The sequence below is a fragment of the Mus musculus genome, chromosome 7 (genome assembly GCF_000001635.26).
Source record: "Mus musculus strain C57BL/6J chromosome 7, GRCm38.p6 C57BL/6J".
NCBI classification, from domain to species: domain Eukaryota; kingdom Metazoa; phylum Chordata; class Mammalia; order Rodentia; family Muridae; genus Mus; species Mus musculus.
In genome coordinates, this window is record NC_000073.6 from 79,017,630 (window position 1) to 79,031,029 (window position 13,400).

A 13,400-nucleotide genomic window follows, 5' to 3' on the forward strand; every position below is an offset into this window, starting at 1 on the left:
ACTCATTTACCAGCAGGCATAGTGTCCCCAACCTATGACTCGAGGCCATGCAAAAGACCAAAAGGCATGGTGTTTTTTGCTCTCCTCTGTGGTTTCTGCTTCAAGCTCCTGTCTCAAGTTCCTGCCTTGGCTTCCCTCAGTGATGGGCTATAATCTGTGAGCTAAAATAATCTCTTTGCTCTCCAGGTTGCTTTTGATCAGGACATTTATCACAGCATATGTAAACTAGAACAGTTATTTTGATGACAGAGAGAAGATAGTTGATAGGTGAATAGAAGATAGAGTTTAGATCGATAGACAGACAGACAGACAGACAGACAGACAGACAGACAGATAGATAGATAGATAGATAGATAGAGAAAAGGAGAAAGGGAGGGAAAATGATAAAGATGAGAAAACAATAATAGTAGGTAAAACTTACTAGATGGTTACACATATAATTTTAATTTTACAGATATATACTTAAAGATACATTTACAGTTTTACTTTTTTCTCTCAGTTTGAAATTCTTTCCAAATTAAAAATAAATTGAAATTGTGCTGTAATTTCTATAACCATGTTTTGAAAGTTGTTCTTTTTAACCACAGCAGAATTCTCCAAAACATGGAAGAGGCCATATCTCTGTTGCTCATTCCATTTCAGAAGGATTTTCTGCTCCATATTCCATTTACATAACTCCTCTCTCAGGCACCAGATGAATGACCAGAGAGTCTCCTGCCCCACTCAGATTTGGTACATTGTACACAGCCACAATTAAGGCCATCAAACAGAGACTGCTACCTAGAATTGTCATGTGTCACTAGGTGCCTCCTTGCTATGTTGTCCCCTTCTCCTTGTCTTTTTCCCTGTGAGCTCTCCACTTCCTTTGTTCATCACTTGCAAGCATCTGTTGCCACGGCTTTGTCCCAAGCCCCTGTGTGAACTCTGACCTTTGTATCTACCCCTTTCCTTGCTAGGAACCAGGCCCTGTCTCCTCCATCTGACTTAGCCATCACTCTTTCCTGTCTGTGTCAGCACTCAAGCACTCGCAAGCTGTCCACACTCACCCTGGCATCCATTCTTTTCCAGGTATATCTCTATAACCCTTATCTGGGGTTATTCCTGCTCCCCTCCCCCACCCTACCCCATAGTCATCTCACTTCTCTCATGGTCATCATACCCCACCATGGACCGTGTTTTAGTCCCTTGAGCAGGCCTTCCTCCTTGCCACCCCAGTATCTCTCCCAGTTTGGAATCTTCTCTTCACCTGACTTGCCCACCTAGCTAAACCGCATTCCCCCTTGAGCTCATGGCTGACTGGACTTCCTGTGTGCTTGGCTGTCTCTCCTTGCTAATAAATTGACATAAATTCTTCCAGTTGTTAAATCTGCTTCTAGGTTGGAGATTCAAAAAAAAAGGAAGAAAGTTTTGTGGGAAAGAACATGGACCTAGAAGTGGCAAAATGACACAGGACTGTGGAGTAAGAGGATCTACTTTTACCCACAATACCTGGGACATAAATTCATTTTTCCTCACACCCTCCACTTCTCAAACTCTCTAGCTGTGTCTCCTATCACCCCCTTAACTTAGCCACTATTTTCCCATATTCAGAGCAGATGCCACAGGGAGAGGGCTCGGTCCCCCCAAGTCTAAACTCTCCTCCAGACACCAACTACAAGTGCCTCCTGTAGTTCTGCTGACCAGCTAAAAATCGAGGGTTCTCATGAACTCCCTAAGTATAATAATTTGATTTTTTTAAAAATGGTTCATAATGAAAGGAAACACCATCCTTTACTATACCAATTGTTGGTGGCAGAGTGGGTAGATGACTAGAAATTATCACTACCAAGCCTGGAGACCTGAGTCTAGTCATTGGGAACCCATGTTATAGGAAAGAATAGACTCCAATAAGTTGTCCTTTGACCTCTGCACACATGCCATGGCATGCACTGGGGTTGGTATGTGTATACACACAATAAACAAACAAACAAACAAACCTTTTTAAAAATGAATACACATTGTCAGGCACATAGGAAAAGCTCTGATATATCCTGAGCACAGAACCGTCTGGTTGTGGATTCAAAGTGGATCCCTCTCTAAACACGGCTGTGTTAAATCCAGAAGCTCTCAAACCTCACTGGATGGAACCGTCTTCTCTTCTGGGGCTCAGTGAGTGATGGTTTGTTTGGGGTTTGCTGTTGCTGGAGCTGGAACCCAGAGTCTTAGGGATATTAGCATGGCCCAAAGATATGAGTTGAGGTTGTATTACAGACGTAATTGATCAAATATAGGCCTTTCTATGACAGAGTACCGTACCCAGTCTGTCTTCCATTTCCAGAGATGATGGAGGTGGAGCTGATGTTCTCAACCAATCACATCACAGACTTTCTAGCAACCAGTCTCAATTCTGAAGCCTTCTTTGATCTCCTTAGTCAGACATCTCACTAGGATACCAAAGGTTCTCAATATCGGGGCATAGATCAGAGTCATATCATGACTCTACTGGGTACTTTTCTGTTGCTGTGATAAAACACTATAACTAAAGTGACTTACAGAAGGAAGAGTTTATTTGGGCTCGCAGTTCCCAAGATGAGAATCCATTATCATTGTGGTCGGACAGCTGGAGCAGCAAGTTGAGAGCTCACACCTTGAACCACAGGGAGCAGAGAGAGCAAACACTGGGAACAGCACGAGGCTTCATAACCTCAAAGCCCATTCCCAGTGACAGTGACATACTTCCTTCAGCGGGGCCACACATCTCTAGACCTCCCCAAACAGTGCCATAAACTGAAAGGCAAGCATTCAAATCCATGAGCCTTCCATCCAAGCTGCCACAACAAATGGGGTTTGTTGTGTACAAACAAATGTGAACAAATGTGTATTTCCTACCATTGCAGGTTAAGGAGAAATAGCCTCCTCTGACCAGGGGTGAGATGACCCTTTCAGTATGAAGTGGTCCGGTCCTTTCCAAAACTTCCCAATCAATTTCTCCTCAAAGGTTGAAATAACCAACTCCAGAGGACTTTAAAACTGATGTAACAAGCAAACTGTGGGTCCCAGACCAGTAGAACCCATGTTCTGGTTGGCTTGCTGTGACCATCCAGGTACCACGTAGCAGGGGAGGAGCCAGATGAGAGGTAGCAGGTGTTCCCTGAACACATTTTTTTCTCCATGAGTGGAAATTCTACAAAAGATTGCTCAAGTCTCATGGAGTCATTTGAAGTCCAAGAAGATCCAGAGACCTTTGGATACACCCAAAGTCAAAGTTAGACCTCAGGTGACTTGGGTTCAGCTGATCTATAGACACTTCATATGGGGTGTGCAGACTCCAGCAGAAGTGTCCAGTGGCTCTCCAGCTTCTCTTCCTCTTCTCTCAGATTCTTCTATGGCCAGGGCCTCAGTTTGGATCTCTTGTCTCCCTTATCCATGCCTTGCCTCTTTTCTCTATGGGCAAGAAAGGAGGGGAAAGGGCAGAGAGGAGAAGGAGGAGAGGGTAACAGCAGCTCCACTCCTTGTCACTCCCCAGCACACACACACACACACACACACACACACACACACACACACACACACACACGTACACTCAGGCATGTACACACATACACACATGCAAGTGCACACACCCACACCCACACATGTGCACACACTAAAGCATGTGCGCGCACACACTTGACTATGCATGTGCACACACTCACATAAACACCACGTACATACATCACATGCACACACATGTGCATACACATACCGCATGCACACCGCCCTCCTCCACAATCCACACTGGGACTGCCTTCGGGAAGACTGTTCCCCACCTTGAACACTGCCTGCTGTCCCAACCTTCCAGCTCCTCACTCCTCCTCCTCCTCCTCACAACCTAGCTGGAAAAGGAACACAACCCTCCCTTGTGCCCTCCTGATATTTCCAGTAAAAGTACCTTGAACACAATCTTGCTGCCACAGCCCTAATTATGTGTGAAATCATTTTTTTTAAAGCTTTAAACCAAAGCAAACAAGCCCATACAGAGAGGCCCATTCTCCCAGCCTGGGAGCAGCGGGGCCTGCCTGCTGCCAGGTTACCTCAGGCTACACAGAGGCCCAGCTGTCTCACAAGCTGCCTGCCCGCCTGCCCACTGAGGTGCCTCCCCTGCCTGACTGCTGAAGCCGCCCACCCCTCAGGTCTCAATGCGTCTTCCACACGGGCTTACCTGAGACTCTCACATGCCCTGGACATTATGAGGACACAGGAAAGGGCCACCTCAGACACAGTAGGAGCTTCTGAGGAACAACTGGGACAAAGAACTCTCCTTCAGAGACAAACAACATTCTCAAACAAGTCAGACCCCTCTTCATCTGGGTGTGTTTTCACGTCTTTAAAACACAGAACAAAAATAAAACAAAAAAAATCTACTATTTTCCTTTTCTTTAACAGAAATTACGGTGCTGCTGTGCAAAGTCAGAAAACTGGTAGGAGTCAGCTCTCTCCTTCCTCCATGTGGAACTGAAGAACTGAGCTCAGGTCATCCAGTTTGGTCATCCACCAGGCTGCCCCCTGATCACCTATTACTTGATAGTTAATTTGGAGGTTTTGTGTAACCATCCACATTACAGTTCATTTATGACCACTCACTCTCTGTTATTTCCATTTCTTCTACTTCCCACATCTTAAGGCCCTATTCAGCGACAGGGGCATTCAAATGTCCCTTGGGCATTCTTTATATCTGTATGTCTTTGACAAGACAATGTTGGGGTGGAGGGACTGGGAGGGATGGAGGGAGGGGAGACTATGGTAGGGTCGTAATATATGAGAGAAGAATTTTTTTAAAAATAAAGATAATGTTGTGATGAGCACATAGAATTTTAAGCTACGTAAGTAGCATTGCCAGGCAATCTTTCTTTCTGTTTCTAACTCTTTAATCTAGGCATAGCATGCCTGGAAGATGCATCTGCATCATTACAGTCTTTCTTCAGTGCACAGTAGCAGCATATGCACTGGTGCTGAGGACCCAGTTGTCTCCGGCTCCTGCATATCACAAATAATATAATAACAAGCATCTATGTGAGAGGCCTTGGGTTTATCTGCACAGGGCTTGGGTTGCTGACTTGTGAGACAGATGCTCACACTCACGTGGTCTTGCTTGCGGATGGATTGGTTTCTATGCTGCCTACAACTTTCACCAATAGGACACAGGGCTCTGTCTTTTTTACCCCCAACTGCACTTGGGATTCTCCCACTTCCTGATTAAGTTTAAAATGATGTGGCTTTTTGTTGATTTGCTTAATCATATTATTTTATTTCTCATAAGAACTAAGATATAATATCTCTTCAAAAAGTTCTTAACTATTGGGCATGGCGATGTGTGCTTGTAATCCCAGCACTTGGGAGGCTGAGGTAGGTGGACCCAGAGTTCAAGGCCAGTTTAGTCTACATAAAACGATCCCGTAACTTTAATGTTTTCAAACCTTATTTTTTTTAATTATCAATATTCATTAGCCAACTTTATTTTTTTTCAAGATAATGTTTTTTTATTAGAGATTTTCTTTTGTGTGTGTGTGTTTTTTTTTCCCAATTTTTATTAGGTATTTTCTTCATTTACATTTCAAATGCTATCCCGAAAGTCCCCTATACCCTTCCCCGCCCCTGCTCCCCTACCCACCCACTCCCACTTCTTGGTCCTGGTGTTCCCCAGTACTGGGGCATATAAAGTTTGCAAGACCAAGGGGCCTCTCTTCCCAATGATGGAAGACTAGGCCATCTTCTGTTACATATGCAGCTAGAGTCACAAACTCTGGGGGTACTGGTTAGTTCATATTGTTGTTCCACCTATAGGGTTGCAGACCCCTCAAACCTTATTTTTAACGATGGTTCTTAAATGCTTTAACCTTCCTTGTAGCCCACCACCTATCAGAGGTAGTGAAAAAGAAAGGATACGAGGGGGAGGGGGCAAAGGGGTGTGAACCTGTTTAGAAAGGTTCTTTGGAGCAACTCCTATCTGTGTTGTCTGGAAATCTGTAGTTCAGTTCACAGGTTAGCAGGCAGTGGCAGCTCCATCCACTCGCAGACACCTCACAGATACACCAGCAGCCCAGTTCGGTAGAATTGAGTTAGCAACAGCGGTGACATGACCTAGCAGAGACAGCCAGGCCTCAGCCACAGCTCAAGTCAGCTGGAGGGACCAACAGGAACACCAGGAGAAGTTCTCAGCTGTGCCTCTCTCAGGAAAGCGAAACTCAGTGAAAATGTCAGACCCACAAGCATTGCACAGCTAGCTCTATAAGCAAGCCAAGCTTGGGCCCCGTCACTATCTGCCGAGTCCTATATATACCCTCCAAGCATCACATGTCCTCCAACGTGTCCTGCCTCAGCACATGCATCCAGTCATCCCGAGTCCTTGGAAGCAGCAACAAACTGCAGCACACCACCAGAAGTTTCTCGGTGGTTCCTCTCTATAGAGTCCCAGCAAGTGGAGCTCAACTCCACAGTGTAAGGTGGACCGATACATCTGTGCCATTGGCAAAGAATTCTTCATCTCATGTCCGTTCGCATGCTTGCTTTAGCAGAACATCCTCTCTCCTGTATCTGCTTCAGTGAAATGTTCCTTCACGAGTCTGCCTTAGCCTTTCACACCTGTGTCCGCTTTAATAAAATGTTGCTTCACATGTTTGCCCCAGCAAAACACCATCCAACAAACACAACTGACTTTCCCAAAAACCCTTAAGTTTCTACTTCAAGAGCCTGTATCAAGGAATCGAGGGCTGTACATACAGCTCAGTGGCAAACCCCTTGCCCACGATACCAAGGGCCTAGATTTGTTTCTTCACACCATGACAAGTAAAATAATGCTTAGCCTACCAAACATGAAAAAACATGTCTAGAATCTTTTTGTTTGTTTGTTTGTTTGTTTGTGTTTTGTTCTAGCAAAAATGGGTTTGTTATACTCAAGTGTCTTGGAAAAAGGAAACAAATCGACCATTCAGACCCCAAGCAGTGATCCATAGTGGGCCAGTACCTGACTATGGCCAGGTAAAGGTTTGCAAATGCTGCCTCCTAACCAGCTAGGGCAGTCTAGATTTGAATTTGTTAGTCTGTATCTGAAGGTTCCACCTACAGAGTTCTCTGTAGCTTTAAGAATTGAAAGAGTCAATCTGCATCCGAAAGATATCAAAGCAACTTAAGATACAATTAAGTTGATAAAATTACATTAGACTGCTTAAATTGTTCTAACTTCATGAACTCACTCCAGGCATCACAGGCTTATACTCATACCACAGAAATCCTCATAGCCTTTGGTAGTAGTAGAGGCCATGGACATCAACACAGACCCCGGATGCAGCAGGACCATGGACCCAGACTCCTCCGCTGCAGCATGGCTGGACGTCAGCATGGCTTCTGGTGGCTGCACAGGCCTGTTATATCGGGCTGTCCTCACCACCCTTCTATCTCCAGTTCTGGCTCTTTTCATAGCCCACAAGCCTCCCGGCTTCTCTTCCTCTCCCATCATCCCACCGCATACTTGCTTGCTTCTGAGCATACTCCCTGGAGAGTGTCTCAGCGCTTCCAGCCACATCCAAACTATAAGGTTTGGGGTAGATAATTTTCATCAAGGCAGTTCCCATCTATTCTTTTTGTTTGTTTGGTTGGTTGGTTGGTTTTTTGGGTTTTTTTGTTTTTTGTCTTTTTTGTTTTTTTTGTATTTTTGAGACAGGGTTTCTCTGTGTAGCCCTGGCTGTCCTGGAACTCACTCTGTAGACCAGGCTGGCCTCAAACTCAGAAATCCACCTGCCTCTGCCTCCTGAGTGCTGGGATTAAAGGCCCATCTTTTCTTAATGTTGTAAAAATTAAAAGGAACATAAACAGCTGTATACTTTATCCAACCCTTCCCAAAGCTATTGGTAGGATGGAGTTGACTCTGTGCTCTTTCTTCCTTTTGTCTATGACTAAAACAAATTACACTTTTTTTTTCTTTCTTTTTAGGTTGAACTTTTCTTACTTTTGTCAGATAAATTCCACTTCATCACATTACTTTGAAAAAAATACAATTATTTCAATTGATATCTTATTTAAAATTTTTACACATAAGTCCATAAATGAAAAGGCTCTACAATTTTTTTTCCTGTGGTGCCTCTATGAGCTTTGGAATCACGATTTGGCTGACCTTGTCAAGGTAACACATGCTTAAAATTTTAACCCGTAGGTGGTGGAGGCAGGAGGATAATGAATGTAAAGTCAGCCTGAGACTATCTCAAAAACAAACAACCCAAAAATGTGTGATATAATCACCTAATTCAAAGGTTTTATGATGAATGAATTAAAGTCTTTGATTACTATTTTAACTGTGATTGATTGATTGATTGTACCAATGTGTCCTGGCAGGCATGCACTGTGTCACCCTCTTGTAATGGAGATTAAGACACTATAAGACAATGCAATGCTTCAGCCTATGGAGAGAAACCAGAAAGGAAGGCTGGGAATGGCCCTGGTATCTACCACAGTCTAGACCACAGCACATTGCTTGTGCTTGTTTTTATTTCATTTTGTTAGGGATCCAACCAAAGAATTTGGCTCATTTGCATTAGTATAATTTTTTATTAAATTTTGGGAATTTTACATCATGCACCCCAATCCCACTCCTCTCCCAGTTCTTTCACCCTCTACTCTTGTAGCCCCCACCCCAAAAAAAGTAAATTTAAGAAGTGAAAATTAGAAAAGAAAAGAAAACATCAACAAAAACCATCTTGTCAACCCCTCTGGGCAGCGAACTGCTCCTCTATCAACAGCTAATCTGTAGGCTTATTTCAGCCACCTATGATTGCTCCTTACAGAGCTTCTAGCTGCCTCTCTCTCCACACCCTCCTGCAGCCCCTGTCCCTGTCCTTGGACAGAGTAATAAGTGTGCTGAGATTTCGGGTCTCACTGGTAGAGAGGGCTGTCCCTGGCCAACTACCCAGACCCAAAACTGCCTAAAAACACTCACTTGCCGTATTTAGCACACACAGTCTGTCCCCTTTTCTGTTTTCTGCTATATGTGTCCTTTTTTTTTCTTCTGCCCCCTAAAAGTCATGGGTTCTATTTTCATGCTTCTAGTTGTTCCTCCTGAATTTTTATGAACGACATTTACCGAGTTCATTGCTAATGTTTCCCTTGGTACTTGCTAACGTCCCTCCATCCCTTCCTTGTCGCTCCTGAACCCCAGCATCAAACCCTCCATGCTTCAGAGGTATGACGCAGAAATGACTCAGGATAGTTACACACAAACCATTTTTCTTCATTTATCCAGAATGCCAGTCTTACTGTGTTATTTACGCGCCGTTACTTACTGTGCCTTATTGCTTCCTGCGGCTACAATCTGATTTTAATGCAGCCCTTGTGCGGACATGACCTGCCTTTTCTTTTTGTAAATTCAGAATTTACTCTAGTGTTTAGTGTTCTGAGACTTTTCTGTCATGTCTGACTTGAGTGTTTGTTTTGAGTCACTTTGTCCCCTGAACTTGCACCCCATGGACTTGTAAAATACAAGTTTTTTTTTCCCTCTTTCCTCAATGCTATGGATGAAATTCTTAGTAATGATTTCCTCTTTCCCATATGTTGGTTTTTCTCTACCTGGAATTCTTATTCAATGAACTCTCCTGAAAGGTGACGGGGATTACCTCACCAGGCAAAGCCACCATGGAACTTGTATGTGGTACGAGAAGATCAGCAATGCACGGGTAACTGTACGTCAAAGAGTGAAGTGCCATGGAGGTAAAACAGAGCAGGAGAGAGGCAGGCAGGGTCCCAGGTCGGGTTGAAGGCTGACCGGAAGACATATCTGAGCAAAGGTGCCAAAGAGTCCAGGAGTGTGCCATGCACACATCTGCAGGAGAGAGAAGCCAGGTCAAGGGTGGAGACACCAGAGCATGCCTGGCTAGAGACCAGGGAGGATGGGGGTGGGGGTGGGGGCAGCAGAGACGTAATTTAAAGAAAGCCAGATAAGTCCTCATGGTCATGATAAAAATATGGGGAAAGGGAAAGCCAGAAAAAGGTTGTGACCAGGGACCCAGCAGATGGCTCATTGGTAAAGTCACCTGTCTCCTAGCCTACAGATCTGGTTTTGATCATCAAGTCCCATATAATAAAAGGAAACTCTCAAAAGTTGTCCTCTGACCTCTACCACCATGCATATGTGTACACACTGCCTACACACAAACACACACATAACACACAACATACACACAGATGCATATATAATGATTTGTGAGGTCCTGAACCAGAAGAGTGGCAGAGAGCTTTCTTTTTAAGAAACCAGTTAATCAAATTTACATTGATTGATTGATTGATTGATTGATTGTGGGCAAGTGGGGGAGGCAGGACTGGACTCCAGGGGCTGACACTGGGCTGGATCGCAATCACTCTTACATTCTAAACTATCTTGCCAGCCCAGTTGTTTTTTTTTTTTTTTCCTTCCTCTTCATTTGAAAACACTAATCTTAGCTATCATGTGGGTCCTTCAGGGACCCAGGGTAACAACAAAGTTAGGAAAACTTTTCAGTAAGCAGCAAGAAATGGTAGTGGCTAGGCCTGGATGGGGGTGTGGAGGAGGTAGGAGATGGCTAGGACTGAGTTGGGGATAACTAAGTCCCATGCAACAGAACATCTTTTTTTTTAATTGTTTTTTGTTTGTTTGTTTGTTTGTTTGTTTGTTTGTTTTTCGAGACAAGGTTTCTCTGTGTAGCTCTGGCTGTCCTGGAACTCACTTTGTAGACCAGGCTGGCCTCGAACTCAGAAATCTGCCTGCCTCTGCCTCCGGAGTGCTGGGATTAAAGGCGTGTGCCACCATGCCCGGCATAACATCTTGCACTCACATTTGTGTGTGTATGTGTTTTGTTTGTGGTGTTGGGGATGAAATGGAGGCTTTGTGCATGTTTGACAACCACTGACTTCATCATCAGCACTTAATAGGGCATCTCTGAGGACTTTCATGGTCGTCAGCAGCAGTCCTCAGGGAGCTAAATTGCTCTTTGTTGTCAATTTGCCAGGATCTAGAATCACCCAGGAGACACGCCTCCATTCATGCCTGTAAGAGATTATCCAGATTAGATTACTTAAAGTAAGAAGACACACACTCTCAACCTTGGGCAGCACCGTTCCCTGGATCGGGGTCTGGGCTGGCATAAAAAGGAGAAAGCCAATGACAGGAGTGCCTGTCATTCTCTGCTTCCTGACTGCAGATCCAATGTGTCTCCAGCTCCTGCAGCCAGGGCTTCCCCGAGGGTGCAATGGACTGTACCCTCAAACTGAGAGCCAGAATCAATCATCCTCCCTTAAGATGCTTTCGTCACAGTACCTATTCACAGCAGCAGGAAAGGAGACTAAGACACAGAGCAAGACTGGTACAATATGAGATTGAAGGTAGTGTCAGGCTCAGCTGGAGCAGAGACTTAAACATTATCATTTTTCTATAAATCTTGCTCCCCAAGTGCCTTCCTTGCTGTAGCCTTGCCTTAGCCCTATTGTGGCCATTTAAGTTGGGGTATCATTTTAGAGAGTTTAAAGAGAATGGAATTAACTAATTAAGTGTAGATGTTATAAGCTCTTAGAATTTAAAAAAAAAAAAGAGGTTTCTTACAGCCTTTACTGCTAGCAATAAAAACCTATGGACGCATTTTACAGAGTACATAATCAAACTTCTTTAGCCGCAAGAGTAATAAGTAATAAAGCCTCATGCTGTTGACACTGCTGAATGCCTGCTGAGTCAAAGCTCAATAAAAGAAACACTATGCCTGTCACTTCCTGGTTTGCAAGCAACTTGTCATACTACAGAGTGTACTGTAAACAGGACTGAGTTCATCTCTCCCTGGCAGAATCACACTCTTACCTCAGTAATGGGTGGAGGTGCGGATGAAGCTACATTTGTTGTTTTGCTTTGTTTTGTTCTTTTGTTAGTCAGCTTTCCATGACTATAACAAAATGCCCTAGAAAATCGACATATAAAGAAACATTTATTTAGGCTCACTGCCTTAGAGTTTCCAATCCAATATCAGGCAGTCTATTGCTTTTAGGTCTTTAGTAAGCTGAGGTGGTAAGGCTGTGTGCATCATGGGAGAAACAGGTCAGGAAGCAATGCTGAGCATCCCAGTTTGGGATGTGAAAGAGAAAAGGAAATTCAAAGAGCTAGGACCTCAATATCCTCTTCAGTTACATCACCAATGACCCGAAGACCTTCCACTAAGCCCCACCTCTCAAAGGTTAAGCCATCTCTCAGAGTGCCATCACATGGTGACTAAGTCTTTGATATACGGACCTTTGGAGATGTTTAGATCCAAATGAACCAGTCCTGTTCCAGCACTAACAAAACATTGAAAACACTCTTCATGTGTGTAAATAATTTGGCAATGAGTAAAATTATGCTGAAGTTTGCAGCATTGGAGATTATTGTGAACCTTGCAGTTCATCTTAGATCAGTGGTGTTGATGTATGCACACATAAGGGTGTTGAGGCCTCAGCATTTAGGCAATGGCAGACTATGCTCATAGTAACCAATTGAGAGGTGGGAGCCTCTACTGAGAAAATAGACAAGCCTGTTGGGCATTTTCTTAGTGATTGATGGGGGAGTACTCTGCCCACTTTAGGTAGGGACACCACTGAGCTGATGGTCCTGGGTTCTATAAGAAAGTAAGCTAAGCAAGCCATGTGGAACAAGCTAGTGAACAGCACCTCCCCATGGCTTCTGTTCCAGTTCCATCCTCCAGGTTCCTACTCTGTTTGAGATCCTATACCAGCAGTCTTTGATGATGAGCGGTGATGTGAAAATATAAATAAACTCAACCCTTTCCTCCCCAACTTGCTTTTGGTCATGATGTTTCATCACAGACATAGTAACCTTAATTAAGACATGGCTCAGTGATAGTGTTTTTATACAGCATTAAGTTTCTGGGTTCCATCCATAGAAACATACACAGTCAATGGTTAAAAAACAACAACAACAAAAAAGCATTTTAATTTCTGTCTGAGTTTCCAGCTAAACTATCTACTCTTTTCAGAGAACATCATTTTTTACATGAAAGGACAATGAAGTGTAGGAAGGAACCAAACTGAAGCCATTTTGAGTAAAGCTTCCATTTTGAATAGGGGTCGAAAAATGTTCAAGTTTATAAGACCTCCCTGGGTAACTGACATCCTGGTTGTCAAGTTGAGATATGAATACTAGGCAAGTCACTTGGTTACAGCTGAATTACCCAGCCAATAAGAACAGGATATGTGTACCACATAGAGAAATGTTCCTAGGAAAGTTCCCTATCCCAAAATCCTGATTGGTGGGAAGATGTAATTGTAACTTGGCACAGGTGTTTGTGGTTTCAAGTTTAAGGCCCTGTAACGTTCTAGCTCGGTCCCTGTAACGTTCTAGCTCGGTCCCTGTAACGTTCTAGCTCGGGGTCGCAGTTCAGCTC

General features: G+C 43.9%; 1 long non-coding RNA gene across 1 annotated transcript in view; it reads right to left on the reverse strand.

Annotated features, from left to right (window-relative positions):
- Positions 1-423: 423 nt before the first annotated feature.
- Gm26633 (predicted gene, 26633) overlaps positions 424-13,400 on the reverse strand; it is a 35,271-nt gene continuing 22,294 nt past the window's right edge. The window contains exons 2-3 of the long non-coding RNA NR_132432.1: positions 4,181-4,343; positions 424-3,423 (exon numbers count right to left, since the gene is read on the reverse strand). This is a non-coding gene — a long non-coding RNA (predicted gene, 26633). The remainder of the gene's footprint in view (positions 3,424-4,180; positions 4,344-13,400) is intronic.